Raw genomic sequence first — 11,662 nt, 5'->3', positions numbered from 1 at the left:
CGCCCCATCCACGCGAAGAAGCCGCCCCATGCCCATACACCACGCCCCCAAGGCCGACGCCACGCCCCAGACCCACAGGAAGGGCTTGTTCCCTGTCCAGGCGCCCCGCCTTCTGGCCGGAGGACACGCCCCGAAGCCACGCCCCTATCCACCTGACAGACAGGTCGCGGGCCCCGAGGGCCCGTCCCACGCCGTCGCCGCCCCGCGGCCATTTTCCCCGACTCCAGGGGCGGTTGGTCGGCCGGGTTGTCCCGGTGGCTCCGCCGCGCGCGGAGCTCGCCTTCTCGAGGACACCTCCGCCCGCCCCGCGTCCCGGGACGCTGGTCCCCTCTTCCGCCTGCGGCCAGGCTGCAGCGCCGCGTCCCCTGGGCCCGGGTCGGTCCCGCCCCGGACCTCGGCGGGTCCGGGACCAGCGCCCGCGGGCCTCCCGGCCGCGGGTCGGCCCTGCCCGCAGCTCGGCCGCTGGGTGCTGGCCTCCCAGGGCCAGCTTTGATGCTCTCCCTGAGAAACTCAGTGCCACAGGAACAGGCTGGGAAGGCGGCTCGTGGGGGAGCGCTCCTGAGGCCCTGGGTTCGATTCCCTGGCACCACATTCACAGAAAAAGCCGGCCGTGGTGCCGTGGCTCAAGCAGTAGAGCGCCAGCCTTGAGCAAAAGCTCAGGGACAGCGCCCAGGCCCTGGGGTCAAGCCCCAGGGCTGGCACCAAAGTGTTTTGGGTCTGGGAATGTGGCTCGTGGTAGCGGCTTGCCTGGGGTGCGTTATCTGTGTATGTGGCACGGGAAGGAGGCTTGTACCTAGAAGTACCCTCTCCTTTAAAATGGTAAAAACCTGGCCACTCTGTAAATCCCTGAGAAAAGTGCCGACGCTCACCCTCCCGCGCCCAGAGACAGCTCCCTGTTCTAGAATACTAAGCAACACCCTCTTGGCTACCCAGAACATTGGCTGCGCGTTAGGAGCTGGTAGCCTAGCTGACCAGTCCACCCCCACCCCATTGGAAAACATGAAGGCCGCTGATAAGAGGCACCCTTTTGACCACTCCCATTTCGAGGGGGCAGAACACGTTTCTCCTCCACATCCCCCAGCTTGATCCTGTGAGACTAAAATAAAGCCGTGCCACAATGCCACAACGCATTTTATGAGACTCCTTTGGCCAGACACCTTGACATCTGTGTGTGGATCTCAGGGATCTGTGATTTTGTGAGGAAACTAGGAAGCAGAAGGAGGGGGCAATGGGAGAGGGGGGGATAGGAAGACCAGGGTTGGGGCGAGTTCCTGAGGCCATGAATCACAGAAACTGCACCTGTAGCTGGCTTCTCTGGAGAGGTCAGCTCCCCAACCCAGGGTGAGCCTGAGGAAAAATAGGCTCAGCCAAGGTTAGGTTAAGCAGTGTTTTTGTAACGTCCGTCAGGGGGCCCCTTGCGATAGGGCATTTTCCAGAACCCTGAATGAAGTTTTTATGTTTGTTTTTAACCTTTGCTGTGGGCTCAGATAAGATTTAGCTTTGTCACCTGCAGTGTGAAGGATGATACAGGAGCTGTAGGCCTTAGGTCCAGCTCCGAAGTCCTCTCCCCAAGATGCCTAGTGAAGAGCAGTGGTGAAGGCAGAGAAATGAGATTCCTTCTATAGCCCAGCACAGCCTTGGAAGAGGCAGGGGAAGCACTGCGGCCCCGCTTCTGGATGCAGACCAGAGCTTTAGGCCTCAGCAGAAGAACGGGCCAGGGGGTGAGGCAGGTGCATGATCATTGGACAGTCCTTGTTAGGTTTTTAAAAAGAGGTAGCTGAGTAAGGACATCACCACACACGTGGTATTCAGGTAAGGGGTAGGTTTATTCATCGTTCTGGCTGGCACCAGGCCATCTTGGTCCTCCATGTGGTGGGGAAAAGCCTGGGAAAGAGAGCTGGGAGAGCTGGGAAAGAGAGAGAAAAGAGCTAGAAAAGAGCAGAGAGAGCGTCTGGGCCTGGGCTAGGCCTTATCTAGGGTATGGGCAGAGAAAGGTGTGGCCACATCAAATTCAGATGTGACCTCTTCCAGATGTCCCAGTTGCCTAGGTAACACAGGTACTGGGTGGAGACTTTGCTGCGAGGAGGGTGGAATCTGCTAGCCATCCAGGAGTGGTCTGGTGCGGTCCAGTTGATCACCAGCGCAGGACTAGTCAGGCAGGGTGTGTCTCGATAAGGAAGTCATTGTTGCTTGGGGTAGTCACAAGATGTTATTGGTCAATCTTGTCCTTCCTCAATTCCAAGGTCAGCTGTAAGGTGACTGCAGAGAGAAGTGTTCAGTGTTCAGAGGGCTGCCAGGCCTTTTACTGTTTCAAATCCACTCGTAGTCCCACGGAAGAAGACAGTGTCTGTGTTCCTATGATAGAGCTGCCCTGAGATGGTCACGCCGTCTCCCTGTTCTCCCCTCCCCCACCAAGTGCACCGATTGTGAAACAAATGAGGCAGGGGCCTCCCAAGACCCTGTACATCATTTTGTAATCATAATTTTGCACTCCTACTTTTAAAGAAGAGCCTCCAAATTATACAAGCTTCTAAACACCCCTGCACACACATACACACCAATCAGAATACAAACCTGGGACACGGACCCATCACATCCGCCTACAAGCCCCTGAGCAGAGTGCTGTGCAGTCTGGAGGAGGAGAGGCTCTCTAAGGCAGAGTGTTGTGGAGGCTCTGGAAGGTGCTGGTCATCAGAGAGGCAGACCAGAATGGAGAGTTGTCCTGTTATTTAGCCAGTCCTGGAGCTTGAACTCAGAGCCTGGGCACTGTCCCTGAGCTTCTTTTTGCTCAAGGCTAGCACTCTACCACTTGAGCCACAGCCCCACTTCTGTCTTTTTCTGCTTATGTGGTACTAAGGACTTGAGCCCAGGTCTTCATGCATGCGAGGCAAGCACTCTGCCACTGAGCCACATTCCCAGCCCGAGACGAGGTTTTATTGGCTTCCACAACACAGTGTGAGAGGGCAGAGAATGTGAGCTAGAAGATACCGTGTTAGCTTGTGAAACGTCATGTCTGCAGGGAGAAGGTAAGAGCCAGCCACGCCAATGAAAGTGGCTGCTAAACCCCAGAGGACAAGATCATTGTACAGTATGCCTTCCTCCTGGTGTTACCCCGGATCTGGTTCTCTATGGCGTGGGGAAATTATGTTTACTGTAACAGAAGCTTCTCCTTGGCTCTTCTTCCAGGCTGATGGTTCAGGTGTATCTGTGGCCCATGGTCTGTTTTAGACTGGACCATGGCTGAAGGAACAGCATTTTTCACATGGTGGCCTGAATATGAGGGCGTGGATGTTTGATCTTTTACTGAAATTCTTTTGGCCACAACAAATGGAATGAGTGAGCCTGGCATCATTAGGGTGGTAGCCCTACCGTGAGCCTGGCATCATTAGGGTGGTAGCCCTACCGTGAGCCTGGCATCAGTAGGGTGGTAGCCCTACCGTGAGCCTGGCATCATTAGGGTGGTAGCCCTACCGTGAGCCTGGCATCAGTAGGGTGGTAGCACTACCGTGCCATAGACTGGTACTCTAATCACACGACAGTAAAGTCTGCTATAACCAAAGAGGCAGAAGAAGTTTTTCGTTTGTGATTCTGGGTTTGAACTCCAAAGTCTGGGCTTGCTGGGCAGCTGCTCTTCCACTGTGCCACACCTCCAGTCTTCTCCGCTCTGACTGCCAACCCAGACTGCACCATCGCCGGATCTATGCTGCTCATGTAGCAAGGATGACAGGCACTTTTCCTCTTGTGTGGAGGGTCTTGCCCGCTTGTGCCTGGGCTGGCCCTGAGCTCCCAGCCTCAGCTTCACAGATAGCCTCTTTGTAGAAAGAGGAACATTAAACATTCAAGGAGCAAATGGAGGGTGAGAGGTAGCTATGGGCTGATGGGTAATATGAAGGAAGGTGCTTCCCAATGGGGCCCCAGCTGCCAATGTGACCCTCTGCTTTCTGTGACTGCGGGGCCTCTGGATAGTCTGATAGAAAGCAGATCAGCAGAGATCTGACTGGGTGAGCAATACACATGAGTCCTCAGATGCAGAACAATTGAGTATATCAACTGTTGGAGAGAAAATTATAAACCATTCCTCAATGTCTTTACTCTCAGGATAACAGGCCCTACAGCCTGAGCACTGATGGCCAGCCAGAGCCAGGGGAGGCTCACAATTCGGCTGTAAGTGGACAGTGATGGGCCTTCTGTCATCGTAGGCTGGGCAGAGGCTCGGGCTGGCAAGGTCAGGCTGAGTATTACCTTCAGGTTTTGGACTTCAGCACCAAGACTTCATCACGTTTTAACAAAGAGGCTCTTAACTAATATTTCTGTTCTAAAGGAATATTTATGCTGCAAAAAGAGAAGAAAAAGCATTGAGTTTACTCACACACACACAATCATGAAAAAAATAAGCCATTGTAGACTACTGAAGTTTTTACCACAAAACTGAGCTAGTTTTGATTAGTTATATAAGCACTTCTGCATCACAAATTCACATTCAGAGTGAATGTAATGGGTCTTCTAGACATATTTCTTGATAGTTCAGTAGTGATATGAGTGCAGACCCACTGGAAAGAGCCCTGCTAGAGGAGGTAAGGCAAAAGCTGTTTTCCTTACCCACACACAGCCTGTACGCTTTCATCTCCTCTACATCAGTATACATGAGGTTTCAGGGTGCCCTGTGAGCAGGGAGAGCGCCCCACACAGCACCCCACTCCCTCACCTCACAGGAGCTGAGTACAATGTGGACTGCAGACTGCGCACATTGTCTGGAGGCTGTGTTGCCGGCTGCTGTCCTTGAATAGAAGCCGGGAATAATAACTGATCCCATACACAACACTCTGTGTGTGTGCGCACATGTGTGTGCATGCCAGTCCTGGGGCTTGAACGCAGGGTCTGGGCAGTCTCTTAGTATTTTTGCTTAAGGGATCTATCACTTGAGCCATGGCTCTACTTCCAGTTTTTAGGTGGTTCATTGGAGATAAGACTCTTACAGGCTCTCCTGCCTGGACTGGCTTCAAACTGCGATCCTCAGATCTTGGCCTCCTGAGTAGCTACAATTATAGGTGTGAGCCACTGGCACCTGGCTTTTTTTTTGTTTGGTTAAAGAACTTGCTCAAAGAGGAGTAAGTAGTCTTCTTCCTCCACCTCCTGCTGGGGGTGGGCTGTGCCTGCACACACTCAGCTCCCTACACTGTCCTGGTCACCACTCTCCATTCCTGACCTCTCTGATCAAAGACCACTGCACACAGTGGAAACCGTTCTGGGCTTTCCTTTCCTCCACCCCCCTCAGCCAGTCCTGGGGCTTGAACTCAGGGCCTGGGCGCTGTCCCTCAGCTTCTTTTGCTCAACGCTAGCACTCTACCACTTGAACCACGGTCCCACTTCTGGCTTTTTCTGTGTTTGTGGTATTGAGGAATGGAACCCAGGACTTCATGCATGCTAGGCAAGCACTCTACCACTGAGCCAAATTCCCAGCCCCTTTTCCTTCTTCTCAATAGGAGAACAGACCAAACCTAACTAAAAAGTCATGCCACTTTGTGTTTTCTAAAAGTTGTATGTCTTTTGTTTTTGCAGCCCCATTGCTCTTCCAGAACCTTCTCCCTGCTTCCTGGCCGCCTGGACAGAATGGGCAGCACAGAGATGCTTCACAGCCTCCAGCAGGCCTCTTCTCTGCTTCAGGATGCCCAGTCTGAGAAAAGCAGTGCAGACAACCTGAATGCAACGACACATGGAAAGGCCTGGAAAGGTGCTGAGCCAGTGTTCACCATGACTCCAGCACCCAGTTTTTGAGGGTCTATATGCTTGGTTTCAACACTTGTCTCTTCTGAAACTCAGGCTGAAGTTTGATCCCCACCCTGAGGTTCTGAGAGGGGGGAACCAAATCCCACCCTGGCCTTTAAAGGGGGGCCTTGGGAGGGCACTGGGATCACGTGAGCCAGCAGAGCAGCCCCTCCCGGCTGAATGCTGCTGTGTCCGGGAGAGTGATCAGACTCCCCAACCCCCACCCTGGTGTGTCTACCATGCTGTGTTCTGCACCAAGGTCCTGGGGTTTGATTTCAGGACCTGGGCTTGCTTTCAGGCCTATGACTTTTTGTGCTCAAGACTAACGCACTACTACTTCCGGCTTTTTTGGTGACTTATTGGAGATAAGAGTCTCCCTGACTTTCTTGGTTGGGCTGGCTTCAAATGGAGATCCTTATATCTCAGCCTCCTAAGTAGCTAGGTTGACAGGCGTGAGCCACTGGTGCCCAGCAACCTTTCTTTATGTTAGCCAGTCTGTGGGATTGTGCTGTTAGCAGTGGAAAACACTAAGACAAGCGGAGACTCCGGTTTTGTGGGGCAATACATTCCTATTGAGCCCTGCCTGAATTTAGAACCCACTAAATTTGGAGGCAACTTCTTCCACAGCCTTGGTGACTGGAGCAAATCGTTATCACTGAAGGAGCAAAGGGTTAAGAGAAGCTGGATTTCTTTGAGTGCAATTGTCCTGCAAGTTTGACCTTGGAACAGCAGAAATGTCTTATATAACAGCTCAGAAGACCTACACATCCTTGGCACTGGGATATGGTTTCCAAATACACATTTTCACTAAGAGGCCCCAGGGCTGCTTAAGAAAATACTGCTCCCCAGTGCTGAGGAGGAGGCCTAAGCGAGAGTCAGGAAGATAAAACCAGACAGGATGTGACCAGGGGACCTGAGATCACTGAAGAGACTGCTCATAGCAAGCTGGAGTAACGACCTGTACCCCCTCAACGCCACAGTCGGCCACTGGTCTGCCCCCAGGAGACACGCCTGGCCTAGCCACAGCCCGGCCACTGGCCTGCCCCCCAGGAGACACTCCTGGCCTAGCAGGTGTCCTGCAGGTGTCACAGTTTCGCACGTTTTGCTTTTGAGCTGTTAAACTCTAGCTCGTGGTTTGTCATTAAAAAGTCTCCTGGTTGGGGTTGGAGGCATAGCTCAACTGGGAGAGTGCTAGCCAATGAGCAAAAGCATCAGGTACTCAGTTTGAGTTCTGGTCTTGGAACAACAAAAAATAGTCCCCTTCCCACCATAATATTTTTAGTCTCAAGTGCCACATCAGTGGATATACACATGGCCACTTCAGACTTATTTTTAACAAGCTCTGGTTCTTTGTAGAGGAATTTGGTATTTACAAGACCCCCAGCAGCTTGGTGGCTGGGGGAGATTCACCACCACCAACTCACTCATCATCCCTATGCATGCCTCAGAGACCCAAGAGATGAGTTTTGTTCATTCGTTTTGTTTGGTGAGTTGGCTTTGTTTTGATGGGAGAAATGGGGTTTAATTTAGTGTTGTAAACTTGATAGGCAGACTTATTGCTTGAGCTATGTTTTTTTTTATTTTTTTATTAACTTTTTTGCGGTCGTGGGGCCTGAACTCTGGGCCTGGGTGCTGTCTCTCAGCCTTCATCCCAAGGCTAGAGCTCTACCACTTGAGCCACAGTGCCACTTCTGGCTTTTTCTGCTTCTGTGGTGCAGAGGAATCGAACCCAGCATGTCATGCATGCAAGACAAGCACTCTACCACTGAGCCACCTTCCCAGTCCTTAGCCCTGTTTTTATAAAGACGACATAACCTAGGTCTACAAGGAGCATAAATCAAAGCTAGGATGAGCTTTCTTACTTGGTTATTTTGGTTTTTATGTATCTCTCCATTTCCCTTTCATCTCTTGCAAGCATTTGGCTGTAGATTAAACAGGGAGTTGTATATGGTTTAAGTGCTACTTTAACTCCTTCTTCAAAACATGGCTAGTCATTAATTTTCCCTGTTCCTTGGGGCACACTGTAGTTAGGGAAGCTAGTTTAAAGACGAGATAATCCACCCAGCCAGACAAGGCAACAACGCACAAGCTGTCCCACCGGTTTACAGCACACGTGGCTCCTTTGTAACCTACTTTCATGGGTCCCTTAGAAGCCTGGCTGAGAGGCAGGGGGCCATCTGGCTCATCACTGATGTTCACACAGACTGGAGGAGCAGGGGAAAGAAAACAGAAGTGGGCTGGGGAGGAGATGAAGGCTGCAGGCCCACAGTCCACACACAGAGCAGCGGCATGCATGGGGTCCGGCATTCGGCACCTTGCTTTCCCGTCTGTCCTCCAGTGCCAACCACTGCCCCACATCTGCGGTCATCCTAACTCGCTTGTCCATCTGTCCTGACACTTCTCCCATCCTAGGTGCCGTGTCGCTGGAAAATGTGTGAAGAAATGTCTGAAACTTAGAAGTAACCCCGAACCTGGAATACTGTCTAATGATGTTAATCCATTCTATGACAGTGGACCTTGTTTCCAGGATCCTTTAAACTATTGAAAATTGCTAAGATCCCAAAGAACTTACGTTTTTATGCATTATGTTTTAAGTTTGTATGTGTTTTTAAAGTTGGTCATAGGGCTTGAACTCAGGGCCTGGGAGCACTCCCTGAGCTTTTTTGCTCAAGGCTAGCACTCTACCACCTGAGCCACAGCTCCACTTCTAGTTTTTGAGTGGTGGATTGGATATAAGAGTTTAACAGCCTTTCCTGCCTGGGCTGGCTTCGAATCACAATCCTCAGATCTCAGCCTCCTCAGTAGCTAAGATTAGAGGTGTGAGCCACCAGCAGCCAGCTGTATTTAAGGTATATACTTCATCATAAATTAAAACTGAGAATATTCTAAAAGATTAATTAAAATAACCCATTACATAGTGAAATTATTTTCCAAAGCAAAAATAATAGTGAGACAAGTGCAGCTGCTTTAAAATTTTGCAAAGCAGTTACTAATTTAGTAGCAGCACACTGGATACTTACGTTTTTCTCTCTGTGGCAATCAGTGTGTTATTTGGTTAAAGCTCTTCCAGAAACTTCAACTCCTTCCAGAGACATTTGCAAGGGCCTGGCACTGATGGCTCATACCTATAACCCTAGCTACTTAGGCTGAGATCTGAAAGTCAGAGTTCAAAGCCAGCCCAGGCAGAAAAGTCCATGACCAGCAAAAGAAAAAGAAAAAAGAAAACTCAAATAGGGGAGTGTTTTAATAGCATATAGCTTTCTTTTTAGATATGAAACAATGACTCTAAACTCGTGTGTGTGTGTGTGCTGGTACTGGGGCTTTAACTTAGGACACTCAAAGCTGGTGTCCTAGCATCTACTTCCAGCTCTTTAGTGGTTAATTGAAGGTAAGTCTTATGGCTTTTCCTGCCCCACTGCTGGTTTCAAACTGTGATTCTCAGGTCTTGGCCTCCTGAGTATCTAGGATTATAGGCATGAGCCATCAACACCCAGCTCATAGTATTTTAGATAATGTCATTCAGTCCTAGTATGTTGGCCAGTTCAGAGCATAAATGTCAAAAATATTTAGGTGATGGGTTAAAAGCAGTTCAAAGTCATTTACAAAATTGTAATTCTCAAGTGGCAGAGTAATAGCCCACGGGAACCTGAAGAGGAGCCATACAGTGGCTCCCGTTACCACAGCTACGGCTTTCAGAGCAATCAAGTTTGCATGATCATGCGTGGAGCAACAAGATAGTTACGTTCATAAAGATGGGTGGGCTGCATGAAATGCAATGAAGAAATGAATTCCAAACCCTTGAAGGCCCTTTATACTGGATCGAGAGTGTCACTGGTGGGAGAGCACTTGCCTAGCGTGTGGGAGGTTCTGGAGTTCATACAGAACTGCAAAAAAATAAAATAAAGGCACGAACTAAAGGTACAACTAATTAACAGATACCATTTGCTATTCTATGCTGTATGGGAGGATATCTACCCATCTTAGATTTACTGGCAGGCTCTGAATCCAACCAACAAAAGGCAGGTTAAGAAGAGAAAACCAACAGAAGCTTGTGCAGGTGCCTGATGGGCAGGGTACACTCCAGGGGCAGCTGAGGGGAGCTGGGCTGGGCCTGAGGGCCATTAGGGAAGAGCACCAAGTACTGGCAAAATGACAGCCCCGAAGGAAAGGACCATGGGGTTTCCAGAGCAGACAGAAAGGGACTGGCAACAGAGGAGGGCAACTGGGTGCCATCTGTCTTGTAGGTTTCTTGGTGCTTCTCAGCCTGAGGAGGACTCAGTACTCCCTCAGATGATTAGCTTCTGGCCTTCCTGGAGACAGGGGAGGTGGACATCTTTGTGCCCCTTTAGGTGCAATGCACAGTGCTTTAAAAGATATATGCATTGGGACTGGGAATGTGGCTTAGTGGTAGAGTGCCTGCCCAGCATGCACAAAGCCCTGGGTTCGATTCCTCAGCACCACATACACAGAAAAAGCCAGTAATGACGCTGTGGTGCAAGTGGTAGAGTGCTAGCCTTGAACAAAAGCAGCTTAGGGACAGTGCTCAGGCCCTGAGTTCAAGCCCCAGGACTGGCCAAAAAAAAAATGTATATATATATGTATGTATGTATATGCCTCTACCTCTATGCTGTTGCCTTCCAGCTCAAAATAATCCTTATGCCAACAACTGACTTTTGGGGGGGGTTGGCACACACTGGCATCACCTCTCTGGACAGGGAATGGAAAAGCATGCTTCTCTGCTCTTGTCCAGCAGTAGGACACTGCCCCCTGGTGGCCATGGCTTTACACCTGTCAAGACCGTCACTTTACTGTTTGATATAATGAAGTTGTTATGGTTTGGATGTGTCCCTCAAAAATTCATTGAAAGCAGAATTCCCAGTTTCACACATCCATGGGACTTGGAGGCGGGCCCCTGAGAGGTAATTGTGATTCGATGAGGTCAGGATTGGGCCTCCTGATGCCAACGGTGGCAAGCAGAGCTGCTGCCTGGTCCTGTGATGCTCCACCATGTTAGCAAGAAGGCTCTGGCTAGAGGTTGGCATTTGTCAGCATAACAACATGAGCTAACTAAATCTCTGTGTGTTATACATTACCAGTGTGTGGTATTCAGTTACAGCAACAGAAAACGAAGAGAATTACATTCTACAAATGCCAGGAGAAAGCAAACTATTAGGGAAACAGGAAAGCAAATAGACTATTTACCCTCAGCTGTGACAGCAGCCTTCCAAGCTTTAGGCTTGCAGCATGAAGTTACTAAAACAAACAACAAGATGCATTTCTTTAGAGCAGCGCAGGGAGTTGGAATTGTGCTGCCTGTTCAGTGAATAATGGTTCATCTTTTTATTGTGCTATTTTTCATATGCTAAATATTATCTTCCAATCTAACCTCACATGTTTAAATACACACAGATGGGGGCTGGGAAGGTGGCTCAGTGGGGGAGCGCTTGCCTTGCATGCCTGAGGCCCTGAGTTCGATTCCTCAGCACCACATAAGCAAAAAAAAATGCCGGAAGTGGTGCTGTGGCTCAAGTGGTAGAGTGCTAGCCTTGAGCTGAAGAGCTGAGGGACAGCGCCCAGGCCCAGAGTTCAGGCCCCACGACCGGACCCAAAAAAAAATACACACGGATGCTTGTTTTTTTCTCACGCAAGGGAATGATGCTTAAATAACTTGCTATGGTTACCATAGCTAAGTGGATTCAAACTTGTACAGTGTGGCTTGAAAGTGTGTGTGTGTAGCCAGTGTACACAACCTTGTGCCAATCAGTCCTTGCCCAAATAAGACTTCCAGTAAACTGCAGCGAATACTCCAACTGGACTGCACCTGACACTGTGACTGGCCCTGCTCCATTGCTTCTCGTGGTTGTGCAACGCGTGAACTCAGCCTCTGAACCTCAGG

Source organism: Dipodomys ordii, unplaced genomic scaffold, assembly GCF_000151885.1.
Source record: "Dipodomys ordii isolate 6190 unplaced genomic scaffold, Dord_2.0 Scaffold77, whole genome shotgun sequence".
Classification (NCBI taxonomy): Eukaryota; Metazoa; Chordata; class Mammalia; order Rodentia; family Heteromyidae; genus Dipodomys; species Dipodomys ordii.
This window is presented reverse-complemented; position numbering follows the sequence as displayed.